This window comes from Copadichromis virginalis, linkage group LG3 (assembly GCF_057382275.1).
Source record: "Copadichromis virginalis isolate Kocher_CV1m ecotype Utaka linkage group LG3, C_Virginalis_male_GT1.1, whole genome shotgun sequence".
NCBI lineage: Eukaryota > Metazoa > Chordata > Actinopteri > Cichliformes > Cichlidae > Copadichromis > Copadichromis virginalis.
In genome coordinates this window covers 15,350,293-15,376,357 of record NC_140620.1, presented here as the reverse complement: position 1 = coordinate 15,376,357, position 26,065 = coordinate 15,350,293, and the positions used below count along the sequence as shown (strand labels likewise).

At 42.4% G+C, this 26,065-nt stretch overlaps 1 long non-coding RNA gene across 1 annotated transcript in view; it reads left to right on the top strand.

The window, feature by feature from the left end:
• Nucleotides 1-959: 959 nt before the first annotated feature.
• The window catches only part of LOC146713001 (uncharacterized), a 209,296-nt gene continuing 184,190 nt past the window's right edge, over nt 960-26,065 (top strand). Inside the window, exons 1-4 of the long non-coding RNA XR_014917528.1 lie at nt 960-1,108; nt 3,037-3,124; nt 3,861-4,018; nt 4,439-4,496. This is a non-coding gene — a long non-coding RNA (uncharacterized LOC146713001). The remainder of the gene's footprint in view (nt 1,109-3,036; nt 3,125-3,860; nt 4,019-4,438; nt 4,497-26,065) is intronic.

Below are 26,065 nucleotides of genomic sequence, written 5' to 3'. Positions count from 1 at the left end.
CACGGTCAGCCCCCAGAACTGTTTTCACGGCGCTGTTGCCGTCCGCACGGTCGGCCTCCGGACCTGCCCCACTGCCACTGCCTTTCACACGGTCGGCCCCCGGAACTGAACTGTTTTGGCCTCCGGCGCTGTCGGCCTCCGGGTCTGCCCCCTGACCTGTCTGTCTGGGCCTTTTTGGACTATGTCCCTCCCTCCTGGATCCCCACCGCCCGCCCTGGTCAGGTCGTTTTCTGTTTTTTGGTTTTGGGGGGGCGGTTTGGGCAGTTTTTGTGTTTCTGTTGGGCTGTCTGGAGCCAGCCCTTTGGGGTGGGGGGGGGGGGGGGGGGGGGTGCTGTCATGGTCCTGAGTCTGAGGACTCAGTGTTTTGTTTCCTTATGCTTTTGTTCATTTTGAGTGTGTATTCTGTTGTGATTTTGCCATTTGTTAGGTTTCTGTTCTTTGCCTTCCTGCTCCCACTTCTCTGTGTTCCCTCTGTCTGTCCATGGTGTTATTGTGTCTGCTCATGAGTCTGCCTGTCAAGTTCAGTGTCCTGTCTGGTTCTCTGTGTCTGTTAGTTTCCTGTTTTATTCTGAAAGTTCTTGTCTCATGTCAGTGTGTTCAGTTTTACCTCTCCCCTGTCTCGTTAGCCTGATTGCTCCCAGCTGTGTCTCCCTCCTGTGGCCCATTCCCTGATTACTCCCCGTGTATTTAAGCCCTGTGTTTTCCTGTGCTCTCTGTCGCGTCGTCTGTTTAATTCCATGTAGTCTGCATTATTCCATGTTTCTTAGTGTCTCTCTGCTCCTCGTTTCATGTCCTCCCTTTTGCATTAGTTTTCCCAGTTTAGGTTTATGTTCGGTTCTGCTCACACCTTGGTTTTGTGCACTGTAAATAAACCCACTTGCACCTCCGCCATTGTCTGCTATTGGATCCTCCTTTCTCACCCTCCACACGACTGCCGCCCCAGCCGTGACAGTTATTAGCACAAATCAGTCCCATAGATATGGGCCATCTCCTGCTAGATTGTTCAGAAGGTTGTTCTCATCCATCCAGATGGAGGATCACTAACAGGAGCGTGGAAGACTCCAGAATCCACTCTGGCTGCAATCCGGTGGATATGCAGTGTGTACAGGTAAGACCGTTTAAACGGACAGCATTTATAGAATGACTATTAAAAGTCAGCGAGTGTCAGTAATGTTAATGTGGTTATGTTAGTAATACACCGAGTGCTAATATAACAGCTTTAAGATGCATTTGTAGATATTATTACGTGTTTTACCGTCTTTATGGTGCTAGCTTAAAGTTACGGTGTAAACGTTACCTTATATTTTATCTCATGGTTTTTCTATTTTTAACATAGAGATTTGTGATGCTGTGTTTTCTGACCACAGTCCTGTGTTGTTTGAAGTTCCTCTTGCCTGTGCCTCAGTTAAAACTCGCGCTGCTGCTCAGCGCTGTCGTGTTTTTAACTCCTCCACTGCTGAACACTTTTCAACAGTCTTTGACCAGATCTGTAAGATCCCGGATTTTTTATGCAGCCAGACTGAGGAACTGAGCTCATGGTTTTATTCTACCTGTCGGACTGCTTTGGACACTGTGGCTCCATTAAAATCCAGACTGCCTAAAACTAAATCTGAGCCCTGGCTGAACGACTTGACCCGAGCTGTCAGACGCGACTGCCGTCGAGCTGAGCGCAAGTGGAAAAAGGACAAACTACAAGTGTCATTCCAGATGCTGAAGGACTGTTGGCGTCGATATCAAAGAACTGTAAAAGATGCCAAAAGAAAACACTTATCTGACATTATTTTGTCAAACTGCCACAACCCACGTGTTTTATTTAATACTATTAACTCTGTTCTTAATGCACCATATACTGACTGTATTGAGCCCTCATCAGAAGCCTGTGAAAATTTTTTACACTTTTTTATCGAGAAGGTCTCCTCCACAAGGGCTCAAATCTCTCCTCATGCTCACGACCTCTCAGTCTCTGTTTCCTGCTCTGCTGTCTTTGACAGGTTTGAGCCTGTGACTCTATCCTTTTTAAAGGAGACTGTTGGTCATCTTAAGCCTGCAGGGTCTCCAAATGATGCTGTCCCTCCTCGACTTTTAAAAGAGGTGTTACCTACAGTTGGTCCTTTGGTGCTTGAGCTGGTAAACCATAGTCTGATGTCAGGTGTTGTCCCTAAAGATTTTAAACATGCAGTAGTCAAACCCCTGATTAAAAAACCTGCTCTTGATCCTATGGTTCTTGCAAATTATAGGCCTATCTCCAAACTACCTTTTCTTTCCAAAATTCTTGAAAAGGTAGTTTACAACAAAATAATGACCTTCCTGGAAAAGCAAAATGTTTTAGAGGTTTTCCAATCTGGTTTTAAACCCTTTCATAGCACTGAATCAGCCCTTTTAAAAGTTTTTAATGACATATTTTTAGCGACTGATGCTGGGGACTGTGTTGTTCTTGTGCTTTTAGATTTGACAGCTGCGTTTGATACCGTGGATCATGCCATTTTATTCTCTCGTTTGGAGCACTGGGTGGGCATTAGGGGCACAGCAATGGAGTGGTTCAGGTCCTACTTGACGGGGCGAACTTTTTGTGTCAGCCTTGGTGACTATGCGTCGTCCTCCGCTCCCCTCTTGTGTGGTGTCCCACAGGGCTCAGTTCTAGGCCCCCTCCTCTTCTCTTTATATCTGCTTCCTCTTGGTTCTGTACTGAGAAAGCACGGCATTGCTTTCCACTTTTATGCTGATGACTGTCAGATCTATGTCCCTCTAAAGAAAAAAGGCAGATACCTTACACAGCCATTACTTCAGTGTCTCGATGACATTAAGGCTTGGATGTCTGTTAACTTTTTAAAATTCAATGATAAAAAGACAGAGGTGATGGTTTTTGGTAGCCCCACTGAGACCCCCAATGTGTATGTAGATTCCCTGGCACAGTATAACATACTGTGCCAGGAACTGATTTCTCCCAAAGGGTGGACTAGTGTGTTTCAATAGATTACCTCTGTATGAATGTACTTCTTAAATGAAGGCAAGTGTTTGTCCTTTTTTGTTCCTCAGGTACAGTACGTGATATCAAGGGCAGGCGGTCAACACTGGGGACAAGAAGCAGACGTACTTCCAAGAGGGAGCTGCAGTGAGGTCAGAGGTCAGAATCTGAAACAGCTCAGGTTTATATTTTAGAGGTTATAAAAAATCAAAATGTATTTATAAAGAAACCTTTAAATAATAGTCATAATTATGATTATTATAAGAAATATTAAACATTTAAGTGGATTTTCTGTTACACATATCGTGTTAGCCCTGCAATAAACTGGCAGCCTGTCTTTGTCCTGTATCAGCTGGGATAGGCTTCATCCTCCCGCAACCCTGAATTGGATACATTGTATTCCAATTATGTAATCTGATCATTTACAAACTCAAGGTATCTAATCAAAATGTAAGTAATAATTATAAAATGCAGAAATAAGTGTGACATAAATGTAAATGTGTGAGCTGACATAGAGGACAGCTACATGCAGTCTGAAAAACCTTTGTTGTCAAGTTTGTCTCGTGCTGATATACCTGCATTCTTACATAGAAGAGACATTAAAGTCTCTGACTCAGTGAAGCATTATTGTTTGGATAAATCTGTGGTTTGGATCTGTTTGGATAAATATAGTAAGTTGATGTTTGTCCATTCATTGACACATTTTCTTAAGTGCTTATCCAGTTCAGGATCACAGTGGAGCTGCAGCTGGATATGTTCACTAAATAAACCTTACAAAAGTTAACAATAAACCTGCATCCATGTACGTTGTTGTCCACAGGATGAGAAAATCAAATTGGAAGACTGTGGAACATGTTAATAAATGTTTGTGTGTTTATCCCTGTGTCTTTCACAGGAGGCGCTGGAAGGTTTCCCTAATAGTTCCTGGTGAATCAAAGCAGAACCATAAAGGTTGCTGGACTGCATGATGGCCTTACCCCTGAGCAGTCATCCTGTTAAAGGAGGAACCAGTTAGAAGCTGTTTTCAAAGTAGCTGAGCAGATTTCATCTCAAGTAAGCGATTAACTGTTTGTTCGTTTGTTCTGCCACTTAAAGAGCATTTAAGGACGTCTTTCGAGTGTCCAGTTGAATTAATTCTACTGGCTCTCATGGTCATTTGTTATTATAGACATATTTTTCATGTTCACCCAGCTATTTAGTAAATTCTATCTATTTAGTAATATCCGTCAGCTATAAAATGTAATATAAACATAAAAAATATCTAAATATCTCCTGCCCTTTATGTTTTAATGATGTAAGTCTGTTTACATTAGCATTCCTCACATATCAATGAGATGCTGTACAGTACAACCCTACTGACGCAGCAGAGGGATAACGACGGCTATTCAACATCGTTACACGACACATTCGAGCTGCATGACGCAGACAAAGTGACTAAATCATCTTTTTTGTGGTTTATTGTCTTCAAACCAGCAGATAAAGCCGATTGCAGAAGATGTCAGAGAAGAACTTCAGGCCGTGTACTGAAAAGGTATTTTTTTCTTGTTATCAAAAGACATTTGGAGTGGCAGCTTCTACAACTGGTTGTGCTAAAGTAAAGCTTACAGTCTAAGAAATCACAGTGTTGATGTTCAGCACAAAGAGAAAAGCTCACTTGTTTGAATTTATTTACAATCATAGTTTTATAAATTCTGACTGTAAACAGCTTTTACAGCTTTGATATTGTTTGACACTCGAAATCAGGTGATAGGGTTTAATTTAAAGGTTTCTGTGTCCCAATGAGCCATTTACACTGACCAGTGTCAGTTTAACTGTAACACATTCATTATTTAGATTCAACAAAGAAATAACTGAATGTAAAAAATGGCAGCCCTCAGGCAGGTTTATAGAGATATATGCATGCATTATGAAATGTATGTATCCCAGATAATTGTTATTCATCTAGTCATGGCAGACCTACCTTTTCCTCCCAAGTTAACTGCAACCCAAAAGAACTAGTGGGGCTATTTACACACTCACAACCAGTGTGGGGTAAAAAGAGCCACCAAAAAGCTGTCAGCCACAGATGTGCTATAAGAGTTAGAAACTCTACTTATGGAGAAACTTTCTAAGTCTAACAGAGGACAGGAACTCCTGCCCAAATAACATGATATAACCCCACATACAGCCCAGCCATAAAGTGAACCAAGTCATTTAGTTAAAGACAGCATGGGACTAAATGCATGTAACCAGCCTGCACCAACCTGACATTTCTTCCTCCTGAATTAAATGAATGAATGGATGAAAGTTAAATGACTACAAACCTAAAGCCACTAGTTCCCACACTGGAGCTCCCTGACACTGTGTGTTAACCGTATTTAGCTTGTATCAACAGTTGTAACAGGCTAAGCCACCTGAGACACTGCATTGAATTTGTTCCTGTCTTAATGATTTCAGCTGACTGGTTTCAGCTCAGATGTTCTTCTTTTTCCTTTCAGTAGATCAAAGCAGCTCGTGCTCCTTCTGCTTCCAATTTAGAAGAAGAAGAAGGCTCCAGCAAAGTGGCGTTCATGGTCTCAGTGAACAGTCACGGTCACACACTGCATGTGGTTTTAAAAGCAACATGTCTGTTCACCACAACAATGGAGATGTGTAATATTAGTGCAGCTACGGTTTGTTCTTGAACATCAGTTCTGTTTTCTACTTTGATCACTTAGACCAAAAAAGTGTTGTTTTCAGATTCTTTCTTTTAAATCTATAAAGCACCTGCTCATTTTTTTATTACAATTAGTTTCACATAAATGTTAGTGTTTCCTTTATGATCTTTTAATGCTTACACTACACTGTACATGTCTACATTAGAGACATTTCTGTTACCTGTTTCTGTTGACTCAGAGTTGTGAAATGTTCTTTTATTTGATGCACAATATAAAGCTCTTCAACTGGTGGGGAAGATTGTCACATCTTGCAGGAGCTTTCCTCTCCTCAGGGGCTCTCTCTGCAGGAGGGGGAGATACAGGAGAGGTGGAGGAAGATCTCAGCCTGGGTGTTTATTGTCTTATGTAGTCTGGAAGATGAGTGGATGGTGGGGTGGGTGCAGTTTTCCCTGTGGTGGGGTTGGGTGGACTGTCCCGGGCTCTGTGGGGCCGGGAGGCGCTGCTGCGCTGGGCCCCGGTCTGGATGGGCCTGGGCCCCCTTTCCCTGGCGGGTCGCGGAGTATGGGGGTGCCTACTGGGGTCAGCGGGGGAGCTGGCCCCAGGGAGGGGTCACGTGCCCCTCCCTTCCTTCCCTCCCCATCTCCAGCTGCCTCCCTCTTCCCGCTCCACCACAACCACCCACACATGCAGGACCTTGGAGTAGGGGTATGTCACCAGGGTGCAGGAGGCTACCCCCCTCCGTCCCCTTCTGGCTGCCTCTGGAAATTTACTACAGAAAATATAAGTGTTTACCTGTGTGAGTGTTTTTACTGAGGAAGCTCAACAAAGCCAGTCCTTCTTTGTATTACTTGACCTGACAAAACCAACAAACCCAGGCGAGAGATAAAGGGTATCACAACAGCAGTTATCTGTTTTCTCTTATTTTGTTCTAAAACAGGAGACATTAAAGTCACTTTAACAAAATGTATTTAAATAGTTAAAGGTTATTGGCAATAACCTACAAATACGACTGACCTCTGTTCTAATTTGAGCCCTGCTAGCTGAAAATCACAATATTTTCATCAATCAACAAAATGCAGTGAATGAACAAAAGATGCATCTAAATCAAATCAATACTTGGTTTGAACAACAAGGGAGGAGGAAAAGAGTTCCAATGGATCACAACAGTGAATTCTAAGAAAACAAGATGTATTTAATTTCATCCAATCCAAACCATCTTTATTTATAAAGGACTTTAAAATACCCAGCACAGGACCAAAGTGCTGTACAATAAATGAGTTAAGAACAATAGAATAAAAGAAAACAGTAAAAAAAAAAAAAGCACATAATACATAAAAATGAAAATAGCCTTATATTTAAAACAAGATAAAACAGTACAGAATAATTAAATAAAAACAAAACAAAGAAAAAAAAAACAGAAGTGGCCTGTCTTATCTCTAAAGGCAGATTGTTCCACAGTTTTGGAGCTGCTACAGCAAAAGCACTATCTCCTCTACGTTTACACTCAGTCCTGGGTAGACTCCCAAACAGGTGATCACCTGGTATCTAAATACACATTTTGGGGTACCTGTGATGGACTGAGCAGTGAAGGAAACTTAGGCACAGGTTAAAGTCCAAAAAATGATTTTTTATTTAACCCAAAAAACATAATTGGTTAGCTCATGCAAAAAGAATCAAAATCTTGGGCCCATAAAAGAGGTCAAACTAACAAAACTCTACTCAAAGTTGACAACACAACTGATAACTCAAACAAACTGACCTCACTTAACGAGACAAAGGGGAAACTTAAATAGTGGCTGATCAGCCCACAAAAACAGGAAAAGGGGTAAAACACACAAAACCTAACTAAACCAAACATAATGAACGCCAATTCCCCCCCATGGTCCTGAGTTATGGCGTGAACCAATTTGTAGCCTTCCTTTAAAGCTCGCTCTGCCCCTTTTCCACCTCTTGGCTCCTTAATCAAGGGACTGGAACAGCTGCAACTAAGGTAACTCAGAAAACAAAAGATTAATCATACATAACAGTGTAAACTAAAATGTGCGCACTTATTTTAGAATGCAGCGTTATGTGGATATATGAATTAACTAAACCAAAACCAGTTATTTATTGTCCTGTAAATTAATTCCTATATTTAAAGAAAGAAATGTGAATGCAATGTTACTTATAAGCCTCTACACTAACATGGTGGGTATTACCACTGTGTGGCTGTAAGTGCAGCCATCACACACTCCCCCTCTTCAGATCTCTCCCTGGGACAGCGAGAGAGACAGTCTGCAGTGCAGTTATCTTTGCCAGGGATGTGGTTGATGGTGAACCGGAATGGCTGGATTGCAAGGTACCATCGCGTGATCCTTCCATTTGTGTCCTTCATTCTCTCTATCCATTGAAGAGCTTTGTGGTCTGTTTCCAATATGAACTCCCGTCCGAGAAAATAATACCTAAAGGAGTCCAGGGCCCATTTGATGGCAAGTCCCTCCTTCTCGATGGTTGAGTACCGCACTTCCCTCGGAAACAGCTTGCGGCTGATGAAGGCCACTGGATGACGCTCTCCAGGCGGTCCCTGTAACAGAACAGCTCCCAATCCTCTCTCTGAGGCATCAGTCTGAAGAATGAAATTTCTCTCAAAATCAGGGCTGTGCAAGACTGGGCTCTTACTCAGAGATTGTCGTAGGTCCTGAAAAGCCATCTTAGCCTCCTCTGTCCAGGTGATCTTATTGGGACTTCGGGCACCAGTCAGATCCATCAGAAGAGCTGCCCTGGCGGAGAAATGAGGGATAAACCGATGATAGAATCCTGCCATACCTAAAAATGATCTCAGCTGTTTTCTGGTCTCTGGCAAGGGACAGGATTCTATGGCAGTGACCTTATTGACTTGAGGTTTTATTACTCCACAAACCCAAGGTACTCGGTTTCAGCCTTAGCAATGGCACACTTAGCTGGATTAACAGTCAACCCTGCAGACTGAAGACGCCCCAATACCTTCTCCAGGTGTTTCAGGTGTTCTTCCCAGGTAGAACTGAAAATCACTATGTCATCAAGGTAGGCTGCAGCAAAATCAGACATGTCAGACAGTATCTAGGCCATCAGTCTCTGGAATGTTGCCGGGGCACCATGCAGTCCAAAGGGCATGACTTTAAACTGGAACAAGCCCCACGGGGTCCAAAAAGCGGTCAGCTCTTTTGAGCGCTTAGTCAGTGGTACCTGCCAATAACCCTTGCAGAGGTCTATTGTTGTCAGGTATCTGGCCTTCCCAAGGCGCTCAACCATGTCATCAATGCGGGGAGTTGGATATGAATCAAATTGTGATATTGCATTCAGGTACCTGAAGTCTATGCAGAAACGGATACTGCCATCCTTCTTTGGCACCAGGACCACCGGGTGGCACCACTCGCTCTTCGAGGCTTCAATGATTCCTAGTGACAACATCAGGTCGATCTCCTCTTTCAACAGGATCAATAGACGCTCAGGTATCCTGTAACTCATTCTCCTCACAGAAGCTCCATCTTTCAACACAATGTCATGTTCCACAATGTCCGTTCTACCAGGATTTTCACTGAACACATCTAATTTACACAGGTTTCTCACCTGAGCCTGTCTTTCCTCAGGAAGATGGTTTAGATCCAGGTCCTGAGGAGTGGGTTTTGGCAGATACTGATCATCCACTTCCTCCTCCTCCGAAACCTCCCGGATCAGAAAGACATCTGCTTTTGGTCTCTCCACCCATTCCTTAAGCAGGTTAATGTGCAGTACTCTGCTGGAGCGGGGCTGATCTGGAATAGCGACCTTATAGGTTGTTTGTCCAAGTTTCTTTTGGACCTCATATGGCCCTTGCCACTTTGCTAACAGCTTACTGTCATCACTTGGAAGAAGCACCAGCACCTTCTCACCAGGACTTTGCCGAGCTGACTGGTCGTACCAGGCCTTCTGGTGCTGCTGTGCTTCCGCTTTGTGGGCTTGGGCCAGCTCCGTCATCTTCTCCAACCGTTCCCGCATCTGGACAACATAAGAGACAACATTGACAGCCTGTGATCTTTCTTGGTCACCCTCCCAAGTCTCCCTTAGAAGAGACAAGGGGCCTCGTACCTCATGGCCATACAATAGTTCGAAAGGTGAAAAACCTGTAGAAGCCTGGGGTACTTCTCTATATGCAAAGAGGAGGTAGGGGAGCCACTGATCCCAGTCTGTACCAGTTTCATTGACAAATTTGCGTAACATTTGTTTCAGAATCTGATTGAAGCGCTCTGTTAGGCCATCTGTCTGAGGGTGGTATGGCGTTGTCCTCAGGCTCTTAATCCCAAGGAGCCGGTACACCTGCTTCAACAAAGTGGACATAAAGTTAGTGCCACGGTCAGTAAGAATCTCACGAGGAAAACCAACCCTTGAGAAGAACTGTATGAGACAGAGGGCGACTGCTTTGGCTTTTATTGATCTCAAAGGAAAGACCTCTGGATACTTTGTAGCGTGATCTGTCACAACCAGCATGTAACGGTTGCCTGCCTTGCTCCTTTCTAGAGGACCAACAATGTCCATTCCTAGCCGTTCAAATGGAGTGCTGATAATTGGTAGAGACTGGAGAGGAGCTCTGGAGGGGATTTTAAGAGAAGACTTCTGGCACTGAGGGCAGCTTTTACAGAACAGTGTTACATCTGAGCGCACACCAGGCCAATAAAAATATTTTCTAATGCGGGCCATGGTTTTGTGCTTTCCCAAGTGGCCAGCCCATGGAATGGAGTGTCCTAAGGAGAGCACCACCTTCTGGACTGCTCTAGGAACCACCAACTGCAATGCTGAACCCTGCTGACGATACAGAATGCCATCTTTCAGCAGAAACTCCCCCTTGCTGTTCAATTCTTGCTCAGTCCCTTGGCTCCTCTCTGCAGCTTTCTGGAACAGAGATGTTAGAGATGGATCGTCATGTTGCATTTCAATAATATTAACAGGGATTTTGAAACCCAAAGGTAACTCAGGCTCTGTGCTAGGAGCTTCTCGAACAGCAGTATGTAGAAACTTCTCTTGCCTTCTCTGTCCACGTGACTTACGAGACTTCCCGGGTGCAGTCTCTATATCCGCATCATAGAAGGGCAAGGCACGGAGTGGGTGTAGGGACTCCTCTTTCTTCTTAGCTTGAGCTCTTGTTACTGCAACATTGCATGTATGACTAGGATTCAGCAAGTCAAACAACACAGGCAGATCTCGACCCAGCACTACTGGGAATGGCAGATTCTCTGCAACACCAATATTTAGAATATACGTTTGTCCTTGTACCTTGATGTACAGATCTGCTGTTGGATATGACCTCTCATCTCCATGAATGCAGCGAACAGGAATTGTCTCCACATTAACTTTATTTGCGGGTACAAAGTCTCGGTGCACAAGAGTCTGAGTACTTTCTGAGTCAACAAGGGCCTTTAATGGTTTCCCATCAACCTCAACTAAGGTCATTTTGAAACCATTCTCAAACTCCACTTTAGGCTCCATGACTGTCCTTTTTTCTGTGCTGCCACAAACACATCAGCCAGCTCTGCAGCCGCCGCTGCAGAGTTTAGATTGCGTTCTTTAATCCATATCTGTAACTCAGGAGACAGCATTCTCAAGTATTGTTCTAAAATTAATATTTCACTAACCTCATACACCGTTTTTCCCTTTGGCTTCACCCACTTCTCATGTAACTCTTTCAATCTTGCATATAGTTCTTTTGGATTCTCATCAGGTTTTACCTCCAGTGAACGGAATCTCAGTCTATATGTCTCAGGATTAATGTCATATTTTTGAAGAATAGCTGCTTTAACTTTGTCATAGTCTAGAGAGTCATCCATATCCATATGAACATACGCACCTCTTGCTTTGCCAGTGAGTAAAGGAATCAGATGAAAAACCCAGTCCATTTTTTTGCCACCGGAAAACTACAGCCACGCGTTCAAATGTTGTTAAAAAATGTTCAATATCATCCTCCTCTGTCAATTTTTCCAGCCTGGGTTCATAAAAGCGAGACTGACCTGATTGAGGATGTATTTGCTCATTACTGGAGCCAGCACAGGGAGGATCCTCCTCTTCAAAGGACTCTGACTCTGGTTGTTCAGGTTCCTCCATTTGAGGCTCAGAGACCTCCATTTGAGGCTCAGGGACCGGGGAGGTACGAGCTTGCACTTCTACCTGCAACAGCTGAAACTGATGTTGCAGTGCTCTAAAGTGCTGTTCCTGGCGGGTAAACTCCTCCCTTCTTCTTGCTTCCTGGGCCTCCTGCTGACCCATATGAGAACGAAGCATGGAAACCAGTTCTGACATTGTCGGCTCCTTACCTTGGCTCTCAGTACTATCCACCCCTCCAGAGGCTCCATTTTCCTCTCCTCCTTCTACTTGCTCTACCACTCCAACTGGCTGGTTTTGACAATCTCCTTTTGCTCCTCTGCCACTCCTTCCCATTCTGTGCATGGCTTGATGAGTGAAGAGGGGAAAAAAGAGAAAAAAAAATCCTGTGCCTTCAACTGCTGATCCCACTCCTGACACCACTTGTGATGGACCGAGCAGTGAAGGAAACTTAGGCACAGGTTAAAGTCCAAAAAATGATTTTTTATTTAACCCAAAAAACATAATTGGTTAGCTCATGCAAAAAGAATCAAAATCTTGGGCCCATAAAAGAGGTCAAACTAACAAAACTCTACTCAAAGTTGACAACACAACTGATAACTCAAACAAACTGACCTCACTTAACGAGACAAAGGGGAAACTTAAATAGTGGCTGATCAGCCCACAAAAACAGGAAAAGGGGTAAAACACACAAAACCTAACTAAACCAAACATAATGAACTCCAATTCCCCCCCCCCCCCCCCCCCCCCCCCCATGGTCCTGAGTTATGGCGTGAACCAATTTGTAGCCTTCCTTTAAAGCTCGCTCCGCCCCTTTTCCACCTCTTGGCTCCTTAATCAAGGGACTGGAACAGCTGCAGCTAAGGTAACTCAGAAAACAAAAGATTAATCATACATAACAGTGTAAACTAAAATGTGCGCACTTATTTTAGAATGCAGCGTTATGTGGATATATGAATTAACTAAACCAAAACCAGTTATTTATTGTCCTGTAAATTAATTCCTATATTTAAAGAAAGAAATGTGAATGCAATGTTACTTATAAGCCTCTACACTAACATGGTGGGTATTACCACTGTGTGGCTGTAAGTGCAGCCATCACAGTACCAAAAACAATCACTGCAGTCAGGTCTGGACTGCGACAAAAAATTACCCTGGGCATTTTGACTGGATATCGGCCCACCAGGTATTAAAGCCATAAAGCCTTTGAATGAAAACAAACACAGCTGTGACAGTGATTTACACTGTCTTCTTGGTATATGTATGATTTCTATACATTTTACATCAGATAAAACTTTGGTTCAGATAATTATTTATTAAAAGTTACACATTTTAAAAGAGAACAAGAAAGAAAAGTATTTCTTTGTGCCCCCTTTCCCTGTTAATGCCCTACCTGGCCCCCTGGCAAAACTTTGCTAGATCCGCCCCTGCACAGTTACCAGCTGTCAGCTACGTAGAAAAGGATCCTGGTGTTATTTGTCTCTCAGAAACCTGTTCAGCTCTGATGATTCAATAAGGACATCTCCTGGTTCCATCTTCACGTTTCCTTCTCACCACATATCAAACCAATATCATCAACAGCAGCTTTTACAGCTGTGGCTCCAGCAAACATCAGCTGATCAAGCTGCTTAAACGTGCTGCTGTTGTTTAGCGCGACATCTGCTGGTGTCCTCTTTCTAGCGCAAAGTGGACGATAAACGAATAAGAGAGAAAAGCCGAGGGGAGAGAATGAGAGAAGAAGAGGCAGCTGACGGCATAAAGATGCAGAATAACTCCAGCTTTGTGTCTTTTTCCATTCTAACTGAAGTCCGGGACAAACTGTTCCTTTTCGCCTCAATACAAAACACGTAATATTTTCTCTGAATACGAGACAATTACGTTTTTTACGGGACAGTTGGCAACTTTACTAACTAGCCTTATGAATAAAATAAAGTTCACTATCAGTAACATCATAGAACCCGCCCATCCGTATACAAACTCCGTCATGCTAGCTAGTACACAGGACGCGTTATTGTAACTATAAAAAGTCAGCACAACAAAAATAAACTACACCTAAACTTGGTTTATATCTGACCCAGATCGACTGCAGGTCATAACTTCTTACCTGAAGTTCAGTAAGAAGCGGACCGGCGGCCGCCTCTGGTCTCTCCCTATGACTGTAGCAAACATTAACAACACCTCCTCCCATTGTCCAAAAATGAAGCCAAAATATCCTGCTTGTGGAGGCTGCCATCTTGCATTTTTGGAGCCAGAGTCTGCGCAGTAGTGTCTTGACGTGACCGCACATACGCGCCCCCCCCCCTACACTTTTTACGTAGCCCGGCTGCTCCAGTTTATTTGCTGATGGGTTTACCGCGACTGACGACTCGTTCAATTAAGGTAAATACAACCATGTAACTGTTATGAAAAAGGCACGCAACTTATCATCTCATAGTTCTAAAACATCTAAAATCACTCTGTTATTAATTTGTTTGCTAGATTAGCCACTAGCATACACAATGGGTTGGAGCCTTGTTGCTAGCTAGTTAGCGATGCAAGATGCAGATGTGTAGCGATGTAATGCTGTCCTTTGAGATTTTAACATTTAAGACTGTGAGTGTAAAGGATCTAAAGCTGTTTAAATCTTCAGAGCCCTCTACGTCCTGGTAACATGGAAACTTTAAAAACAGCAGCAGGTTTCAGTGGTGTAGTCTAATTTGTTCTTTTCATTTAATAATAGAGTCCATATTATATCAATAGCTACATTCACGCTGGGGAGAAACTAGTGAGGGAGACCATGAGGACTAAGCTGGGTTTCCTGGGTCCAGAGGTTCGGAGAAACTTCTTCCCTTTCTTTCATCACAGCTGTCCTGTGCCAGATGTTCTGTTGACCCACTGAGAGAGGCTTTATTTAAGAAACACCAGGAAGACTGAAGCTCATCGCATGGATCAAGCAGGACTCATGATCTTCACCAGCAGCTCCCTCACAGGGAAATCTTCAGCACTCCCAGGAGATGGATAAACCCAGCATTTCATGAACACTGTGATGATACCTTTGGTCTGTGTAATGCTATAAATACTTAGATACTCCCCAGAGGCTCCGGACTTTTACATACAGATATTATATTCAGTCCTGTAGAAAGTTATATATTTAAAAATATATGATCCTCTCTGGTTACTCTGATACAAATACCTCTTAGTCTGTTATTTACCATAAAGTGATTATCTGCAAAAACTGTGAAAGAATTCCAGATCACAAGTTTGTAGTTCGACATACAAATGACGACCTTTGACCTTCATCAGATTTTATTTAACTGTGTCATGCAGCTGAGTACATCAAGTGTTTAAAACAGAAGCTGTGCAGGTCTGAGATCAGCAGCTTTGTGAAAAACCAAACTGAGATCCTGTTAATGCTGACATATAGTGACAAAGTGACATGGATGATGAATTCTTTGTCTTTAACTTTATCAATAAAACAGCTGCAGCTTTCACTGACAGCACATGTGGTACTTTAACCTTTGTACTGTTTTCATCAGTTAATTTTGCTGTTAACATGTGAACATGATGGATGATCTGTCTGCTATCACTGGGTGGTGCTGAGGTCAGAATCTGAGGGCAGCTCCTGTAATCACAAACAGAACAGAATTATCACAAACTGAAATTCAAATCTGAAATAAAGCTGATCCTTCTTTCACCAGAGTTGGGCAGTAATGCGTTACTGTAATCTGATTACTTCTTTCAAGGAACGAGCAAAATAAGGGATTACTATTGCAAAAAAAAGGTAATTAGATTACTGTTACTTTCCCGTAAGCATCTACGTTACTGCGTTACTAAAACCATGATTTTTTGTGCGAGAACGTCTCATGAAAATGACGTAAGCGAGTGCAACATTCATGACAACAGCTGTGTGCAGATCAACAATGGATAATATATCGAGTGCGGGAGAGAGTATGAGCGTGCAGCATTTAAAGCATGGAAGTACTGACCTTACTTTGTGTTTGATTCCATAAAAAGTGACAAAAACATTAGCGTCCGTTGTTCGTGGGAAGAAAGCTTCTTTTTACAGCGAAAAAAACCCCAAACTTCCGAGCAAGCACTGAGTGCGCTACCACTTAATGGGAAATTTACAGAGAAACTCGTGGATTCTTCCACTGACTGCTGCGGCACACCTGCACCAGGGCAAACCTCCGCCTACCCCACTCCTACTTTACAGGTGAAACAGAGCAACAGGACCGCTGAGTCTTTGATTTTATTTATTTTCTGCTGTGTTTTACTTGCATCAATTTGAAAGACTGAGTGTAAACACACAAAAAAATTATTTTATGTGCTGGAATGTGCAGAAAATAGGTTTAAATGTTAAACAAATTTCTTCCAGTCAGAGAATGTTGCATATAATTAAATTTTTGCTTGATGCATAAAGTTAAAAGATTAAAACTAATAAAACAAGTATTAAAAAGAGACTTTTCCAATTGATTATATTTTGTATGATAGATTATGCAAAAAAAGTTGAATTGGGCTGAATGATCTACTTCTTTATTACTGTCCCAATTCGTGATTGAGGTGTGAGACAAACGACTGGTCCAAGGGCGTCAAAACAATGATTTTATTAAACACATGTGTGGGAAGATGCACAGCTCAACACGGATCTCCCGTCAAAACATACTTTCAGAATAGTTTTATTATGTCAGGGTTCACGCCCCTTCTCGCGTCGGAAAGAATATCACATGCATAGATTATAATTAGTGACAGTTAAACAAGTTTCCGTGTTCAACAGCATTTTGTCCTATATGGTTGTCTGGCTTCTCCGGATGATTCCTGTAGACTTATTCATGGCATGCTTATCTATAGCCCCTCCCGCATCACTAGTTGCTAAGTAGAGACAAAGCAAGACTTTTTTCACCTTTACCCTAGAAATTGTACTTAATGTCTGTGTGTATGTAAGCATGTTGTGCATTCATTCACAGCACTCCAAGTCATTTCTTCAATATATCAATTCAGACCATCACGCTGAACGAAGCTTCCGACCTTAACAGGACTGAGTGCTTAACTCTATCATGAGCACATGTGCAATGTGTAATAACATGATTATATGTTTAATTAATTGAATAAATGTTTTCATCAACTGCCACTGCTCAAAGCTTAATAAAAAGGATATAAAAGAATAAACATAATATAAAAATTATATAATTCCCACATTACCTATTCAGGTTGTAAATCATGTTTTTAAAAAGTAACTAAGTAATTAATTACTTTTGGAAATAAGTAATCAGTAAAGTAATGGGATTACTTTTGGGGGGAAGTAATCAGTAATTAGCAGAGGTGGGTCGAGTATCCAAAAATTGTACTCAAGTAAGAGTAGCATTACTTTAAAATATTATCAGTGTTGGGAAGGTTACTTTTAAAATGTATTCTACTACAGATTACAGAATACATGCCCCAAAATGTATTTTGTAACGTATTCCGTTACGTTACTCAATGAGAGTAACGTATTCTGAATACTTTGGATTACTTAATATATCATCGTACTGTTTACAACTACATAAATGTGATTTATTACTATTACTGAAGGTCTACGGCTCCGAACCATAGTAAAGGGACCTCTGGCTATTATGTCGGATTCCGTGTTGGGCTCGTAGCCTAAAACTAGCTTTACTTTGTTGTCTGGGTCAACTTTGCCAGCGAGAGACAGAGAGAGGCGTTGAAAGGCTGCTCCAACCGAACTTATTGTTTCAGAGGAAAACAGGAACACAGCGTACAGTCGAGTCTTAATAGCTTACTAACAGCTGGGCTCGTCAGGCACTCTTCTTGGCTGAAGTGGTTATTATTATATTTACATGCTTCCAGCTCCCGTTTCTGCTCGATGACAGCTCGTACATTTCCTTTTACGCCCTCCTCGCGCTCACAGAGACATAACGGCAGTCCATTCTCCCTGCAGTACTGATTACACTGCCCATGAGGCTACATTCTTTAGGGCTATGCCTGTAACGATCTGCCTATTAGCTTAGCGTAACAACAACAACAACAAGGCACTCTCTCACCCAGGAAACACACTGTGGCAGAGAGAGCGCTACCGCCTGGAACAACAGAACGTAGCTGTCAAACAAAACGCAAACAGTCCTGACTCGTGACAATATGAAACAGGAAAATACCGCCGTGTAATCCATTTATTTCAACAACGTAACTGTATTCTAAATACCACCTTTTTAAACGGTACTGTAACAGAATACAGTTACTCATATTTTGTATTTTAAATACGTAACAGTGGTACATGTATTCCGTTACTCCTCAACACTGAATATTATTACTCAAGTAAAAGTGAAAAGTAGTCGTCAAAAAAGTTACTCGAGAAAGAGTAAAAAAGTACTTGGTGAAAAGACTACTCAAGTAGCAACGAACTGTTTGAAATGTCCAATTTATTTTATAAATAATTGCTATCAGACAAACAAAACTAAATAGCAGCCTCAGAGAAAACAGAACGAGGCATCTTCATCATATGTACATACATACATATGTATGTACATACATATGAGCTCAGTTTACCATAAGTTGTATGGGTGTGCATCTATTTTTGCATATTTAGCAAAAATGTGCTATTTCTTCACTCAGTGAGGTGATGGTTAAGCTTCAGCAGCAGTTTGCTCTCAAGGTTCTTTCTGTGAAGCTGTGACTGTTTAGCAGTGAACAGGAGTCCTACATGACTAAGAAGTCCTTCACAAGCTCCAGATGCAGGAAGAGCTGTATTGATTTTGATCAACAGCTTCTTGATGTGAGGAATGTCATGCAATAGATCCACACCTCCAGTGAATGGCCATGAAAGGTACCTCTCCAGCCCTGCTTCTGGCTTTCCTGACCCCATGGATCCAGCATCTTAGTCGGTTAGGCTGCTGTTTGCGCTGGCATCATCCAGCTCTGTCTCTATGTGATGTCTGATGAAGTTGAGACCTGTGGAAAGATGTGTGGTTTTCAAAAGAATTAGGTCTGGTCATTATAGTGCTGTATACACTGCAAAGCTGCGGATGTTTGGCAAGAAGATGTGATCACACTGGAGATGTTTTTTTACTAACTCTTGTAGAAAAACAAAATCTTGTCATTCATATCCCGCACAAACAGTTTGCAATGAATTCCAGATTAAGTTTAAAATAAGAACGCATGCAAGGCTAAGCAGTGCTAGCCAATAAATCCTCCTGTTTCGCTGTTACTCTGGGAAAAGACAAGAAAGACGGTGATGGATTTATATTGTACGAACGTGATAATTCTGTGTATTGTAATAACGTGATATTATATTGTTCAAACGTGAAAGGTATATTGTTAGAACAACATACTTTTCTATTTTTCTTTTGCCTGGGTGGCAGCTCTACGCTTCCATATCCAAGGCTTTTCAATGTGGCCTCACAAAATTATCACGACTACAACAACCATGAAAAGAGCTGGATGGACATTGCTTCTCAATCACAGCTGCCTGGTCAATGTTTTCCATTAGTAATTTAGCAAAGTTTTTGCTGCTGTCAGACCTGCAGGGTTTAAGCCTGTGCTGTTCTCCTCTGTCATATACTGAACACAAACTACATTTTTTGGACTGGCACAAATAATTTGTGTGCCTTTTTATTTGATGCAGCACACCTGATTGTTCTGTAAATAGATTTAAATGGTTATATACAGTGGGGCAAAAAAGTATTTAGTCAGCCACCGATTGTGCAAGTTCCCCCACTTAAAATGATGACAGAGGTCAGTAATTTGCACCAGAGGTACACTTCAACTGTGAGAGACAGAATGTGAAAAAAAAAATCCATGAATTCACATGGTAGGATTTGTAAAGAATTTATTCGTAAATCAGGGTGGAAAATAAGTATTTGGTCACCTCAAACAAGGAAAATCTCTGGCTCTCACAGACCTGTAACGTCTTCTGTAAGAAGCTTTTCTGTCCCCCACTCGTTACCTGTATGAATGGCACCTGTTTGAACTCATCATCTGTATGAAAGACACAGCGGCAAAGACACTGTCCACAGCCTCAAACAGTCAGACTCCAAACTCCGCCATGGCCAAGACCAAAGAGCTTTCGAAGGACACCAGGAAAAGTATTGTAGACCTGCACCAGACTGGGAAGAGTGAATCTACAATAGGCAAGCAGCTTGGTGTGAAAAAATCAACTGTGGGAGCAATCATCAGAAAATGGAAGACATACAAGACCACTGATAATCTCCCTCGATCTGGGGCTCCATGCAAGATCTCATCCCGTGGGGTCAAAATGATCATGAGAACGGTGAGCAAAGATCCCAGAACCACACGGGGGGACCTGGTGAATGACCTGCAGAGAGCTGGGACCAAAGTAACAAAGGTCACCATCAGTAACACACTACAACGGCAGGGAATCAAATCCCACAGTGCCAGACGTGTTCCGCTGCTGAAGCCAGTGCATGTCCAGGCCCGTCTGAAGTTTGCCAGAGAGCACATGGATGATACAGCAGAGGATTGGGAGAATGTCATGTGGTCAGATGAAACCAAAGTAGAACTTTTTGGTATAAACTCAACTCGTCGTGTTTGGAGGAAGAAGAATACTGAGTTGCATCCCAAGAACACCATACCTACTGTGAAGCATGGGGGTGGAAACATCATGCTATGGGGCTGTTTTTCTGCCAAGGGGACAGGACGACTGATCCGTGTTAAGGACAGAATGAATTGGGCCATGTATCGTGAGATTTTGAGCCAAAACCTCCTTCCATCAGTGAGAACTTTGAAGATGAAACGAGGCTGGGTCTTCCAACATGACAATGATCCAAAACACACCGCCCGGGCAACAAAGGAGTGGCTCCGTAAGAAGCATTTGAAAGTCCTGGAGTGGCCTAGCCAGTCTCCAGACCTCAACCCCATAGAAAATCTGTGGCGGGAGTTGAAAGTCCGTGTTGCTCGGCGACAGCCCCAAAACATCACTGCTCTCGAGAAGATCTGCATGGAGGAATGGGCCAAAATACCAGCTACTGTGTGTGCAAACCTGGTAAAGACCTATAGTAAACGTTTGACCTCTGTTATTGCCAACAAAGGTTATGTTACAAAGTACTGAGTTGTATTTTTGTTATTGACCAAATACTTATTTTCCACCCTGATTTACGAATAAATTCTTTACAAATCCTACCATGTGGATTCATGGATTTTTTTCCACATTCTGTCTCTCACAGTTGAAGTGTACCTCTGGTGCAAATTACTGACCTCTGTCATCATTTTAGGTGGGGGAACTTGCACAATCGGTGGCTGACTAAATACTTTTTTGCCCCACTGTACCTGCTTGTAGTTTGATGGAGCAATTTACATTTTTGTACACTGTTTTAATTGCATTCTGAAAGTAAGGACCAAAGACAAATTTGTAAAAAGCCTGAAAAATAAAACCATGTTCAATCGTATCAAACGCTTTGCAGACATCTACGAATAAGATAAAGCTAGCATCCCTACACAAATCTGCATAATCAATTAGGTCAAAAACAAGTCTGATGTTGTTGGATATGTGTCTGTTAGCCATAAAGTCAGACTGAGTTTCCTCAATAATATAATTCAAAACAGCTTTCAGTATTTTGGCAAAGGTCTGAGCTAGGATTTTATAATCATTATTAAGGAGGCAAATTGGCCTCCAATTGTCAACATAAGTGGGATCTTTTTTTGGTTTTGGGATTAGGGTTAACAGAGCTTGTGGTAAAGTGGGGGGGAGAGACTGATTTAAATGACTTTCAATGTATACATTAAGAAGAAATGGAGCCAGTTGATCTGCAAAAGTAATGTAAAATTCAGAGGTTAAGCCCTCGGTTCCTGGGGATTTATTACGTTTAAGATGTCGAATAGCAGGTAGCACTTCACTAATAGATATCGGCCTATCACAGAAACTCATCTGATCTTCTTTTACTGTTCACACATCAGGAATTTGTTCCATAAAGTTCAGAGCAGCACTCTAATCAAACTCTGACTTGTATAAATCTTTATAAAAATTGGAGCAATAGGTGGAGACTCTTCGGGGGTCATCAGTTATAATACCGTCAATATTAAGTCTCCGAACAGAACTAAGTTTAGAATGAGATTTCTCTCATTTAAAAAAGCAGGATGAATGTTGTTTACCTTCTTCTAACCATCTTCTCCTTGATCTCACAAAGGCTCCCTCTGCTTTCAGTTTATAGATATCATTTAACTTACTCTGTTGCAAAGCTAAGTCAGTTTTATCTTCTTCAGATAGGTACTCTTGTGGGATCTGAGTGAGAGCAGATATCCTAGTAATTACATTAATATCTTTATTTTTTCTTTGTTTTGCTGCAGATGAGCCATACTCTCTTAAATATTTACCGGCTTCAAATTTAAAGAGTTCCCAATTTTGACAGTAGAGATTACTGGTTAGGGCTTTATCCCAGAAATGTTCGATTAATGACAAAATATCTTCAATCACTTTTTCATGTTTTAGAAGGGAGTTATTAAGTTTCCAGTAGCAGCTCCTGCAAATTTGGGCAGCATTAGTATTGAAAAAGACCTGAAGTGATACCGATTTGTGGTCCGTGAGTGGAGTTGGCATTATATTGGCTATAACATTATTCCTATTTAAGCAATCAGATATTAACCACGAGTCAATACGGGATTTAGAAGAGTTGGATTTGTTACTCCATGTAAATAGTCTGGCTTTAGGGTTTTTTAATTCTCCAAATGTCTATTAAATGAAATTTTTACATAAATGTATTTAAACAACAGGTCAGAGAATTATTTGAGCTAGGTGGCCATCTGTCTAGTGAAGGATCTGGAGCAATGTTAAAATCGCCTCCAACTAATAACAGGAGATTAGGGTATTTTGGATAACCAGAACAAAAACCGTGGCTCAGGGGGTTGGGAAGCGCATCTGTAACCGGAAGGTCGCCAGTTCGATCCCCGGGCTCTCTGTCCTGGTTGTTGTGTCCTTGGGCAAGACACTTTACCCTACTTGCCTACTGGTGTTGGCCAGAGGGGCCGATGGCGCGATATGGCAGCCTTGCTTCTGTCAGTCTGCCCCAGGGCAGCTGTGGCTACAACTGTAGCTGCTTCCACCAGTGTGTGAATGTGAGAGTGAATGAATAGTGGCATTGTAAAGCGCTTTGGGTGCCTTGAAAAAGCGCTATATAAATCCAATCCATTATAAAAAGCGTGTTTCAAGGGCATCCAATAAGAAGTCATTCTGAAACCATACACATTGGCAAGAAGAAGAAGTACCATCAATGTTGACAATCATTAATCAGAATCAGAATACTTTATTCATCCCGAGGGAAATTAGGGTTACAGCAGGCAGCACGCTAATGGCACATGCGCACTCACAAAGGAACCTTCTGACCAACTTTACACAAGTTGGGCAGACATGTCAGAAAGGTAGGCTGATAGGAAAAAACAACGGAAATACACTACATGAGGTAAGAGGAGGAGAAAAAAAACTCCACTCAGACTGAGCTCCTAGTGGGAGAACAGTTTGATAACAGAAAAAACACCTCAGCACAAAAGCACATGACTATCAATACACCATAGAAACACAAGACAAGCAACAGGGGCGGGTTGTCATGGTCCTGGGTCTTTTGACCCAGCGTTTTAAGTTTGAGTTTATTTTGTTCATTAGGTTATCTAAGTTCATTTGGTTATTAGACTCCTTGTGTTTTCTTCCCCTGTATTTAAGCTTCCCCTCACCCTTCGTGTTTCATGCTGCGTGTCTTATGTTATCAAGTTTGTATTATTATGCCTAAGTGTTTCTAGTTATTATTTTCCCCTCGTGTTTCCAACCATGTTAAATCTCCCCTGCTCTTCATGCGTTTCATGTCTGTGTCTTACGTTGTCAAGTTCGGGTTGTCATGTCTATGTCTCATTATGTTTCCTGTTTTATTGTGAAGAGGTCTGGTGTTCTGTGTTCATCATGTTCAGTTTTACTCTCCCACTGTGACGTCATTATGTTCATGTGTGCCAGCTGTTTCCTCATGTGTCTCCACTTCCCCTAATCACCTCCTGTGTATTTAAGTCCTCTGTTTTCAGTGTGTGATTGTCAGGTCGTCTGTTGTCCACGCCATGTTTCCTATGCCATGCTTCCAAGTTTCTTGTCTAGGTTTTTCTTATTGTTTGTTTAGATTTCCCAGTTTAGGTTTGTGTTAATTTTGCTTCAGTTTGCCTTGCCCTTTGTTTGTACCTTTTTTACCAGCCATATTAAACGGCTCGCTTTTTGTTAACATTCAAGTTTTGTTCCCTGTTCCTTGGAGTCTGCATTTTGGGTCCTTTTTCAATTCATACAGTCTGCCCTCGCCAGACTGTGACACGGGTAAAGGGTAAGAGAGAGCCGGTGTAGACAGCGCATCCGGTCCTGCAGCATCTGTGCTGGTCCAGTTGACTGCTATCTTCCCCGGTAGGGCGCAAGCATCGAAGGCGTTGGAAAGGGAGGGGGGATGAGTGAGTGCTTATCAGTGTGTGTGTGTGCATGTCCATAGTTTAGCTGAGACTGTGTCCTTCGGCCTATCAGGCTAAGTAAACAGTCCTCCAGCCAATCCAGGTGTCCTTGCATGGGATGGGAAGAATAGCCGTAACACAGTCATTATCAGGGAGTGATTGTTCGGCTCCAGCCTTGGGCCTGCAGCTGGCGCCGTGATGGGGATCCGCAATGTTTATGTTGGTTTTGTTAATTTCCATGCGAGCAGCCCAGGAGAATTTTTCAGGCTGCTCTTTAACACTCCGACAGTGGCCTCTCGATCTCCCGTTGGAGAGTCGCGAGCCTCCCCATGATGGTTTCAAACTTCTGTTCCATGGTGTTATCGTTCTTTTGATTCTGAGACCTCACAACTGCAGTGATCCGTTCCGCGATGTTTTCCAACTGTCGCTCAAGGGTCTCATTTTGAGCAGGCCTCTCTCTGATGTTTCCCCTCATACGCTCAATGGTGTTGTTTTGAGCCTTCACAGCAGCTGCAAGCGTCTCCAAGGTGTTGACCATATTACGTTCGTTGTGAGAGGTTGCGCCTCGTTCCATTTCGATTCCAGCGGGCAGCCTTGGAATCAAAATGGAACGAGGACACAGTGTCCTTCTGAGTCCATTTCAGAGTGCATAAGGTTCCCATTAAATTTGTTCTTCAGAGTAATAACTCCTGCCGATCTTTCTGATCCATTTGAGAATCATAGTTCCTTGCCCCACCATGTTTTCCAAAAAGCAGTATCCTTAATAACAGAGTGATTCTTGAAAAAAACAAAACAAAGTCAGTATTCTGTTGATTTGCAAAAAGAAACAAAGCTTTTCTCTTAACAGTGTCTCTTAAACCCCTGACATTGAGAGAACAAAGTGATATAGACAGTGCGGCTTTAACACAAAATAATGAACAGTTTACTTCCCTTAATTAACATAGAACTGGTATTAACATTTATCCTGAACCTCAAAATTATAAATAACTCAATTCAATTTTATTTATATAGCGCCAAATCACAACATAAGTCGCCTCAAGGCGCTTCATAGATACAGAGAAAAACCCAACAATCATATGACCCCCTATGAGCAAGCACTTTGGCAACAGTGGGAAGGAAAAACTCCCTTTTAACAGGAAGAAACCTCCGGCAGAACCAGGCTCAGGGAGGGGCGGCCATCTGCTGCGACCGATGTCAACTCCTTTGACACCTGTAACTTTATACCTCAAGGAGGGCATGAAACCTCCATCAACGCAGGTGCAGCTTGATCCTCAGGATAAGTGAGCGTTGGGTGCACCTCTTTCCCTTCAATGATTACACGGACCCCGGCAAAGTGAGCTCCTTTTCCTTCTTTCCTTGCTGCATCAATAAGAGGCCAAAGCTTCTCTTGAATTGCTCTGTCTGCAGAGGACAGATCTGTCATGATCCTGGGTCCTTTTGACCCAGCGTTTTGTGTTTTCTCTTCGTGATTGTGGTTCTGTTAATTCTCTGGTTAGTGTTTACTCTGTTCTGCCCGTGTGTTCCTGTATCTAGTCTGCGTTTCTTAGTTTGTGTCTTTTCTTGTGTAAATTCCTGTTTTATTGTGAAGGTCTGTGTCTTATGTGAGTGTTTTCAGTTTGCCTCCCTAGTCTCGTCATGTTAATCACTCCCAGCTGTGTTCCCACCTGTATGTACGTAATCTCCCTGTGTTCTCTGAGTGTATTTAAGTTGTGTCTTCTGTCATAGTACCGTATTTTCACGACCATAAGGCGCACTTAAAAGTCTTAGATTTTCTTCAAAAAGTGCGGCGCGCCCTATAGCGCGGTGCGCCCTATGTGTTGTAAGGAGGACGTAGTAGAGAACACCATGAGAACGTTAAAGGGTGAAGTGTGGGCGTTGATCATATATACCGGGACAATCGCACATACCTGTATAAAAGAACAGGTATGTGCATTATGCAGGACATCGTTGTTTTAACAACCCTGAAAATGGCAAAGAGACA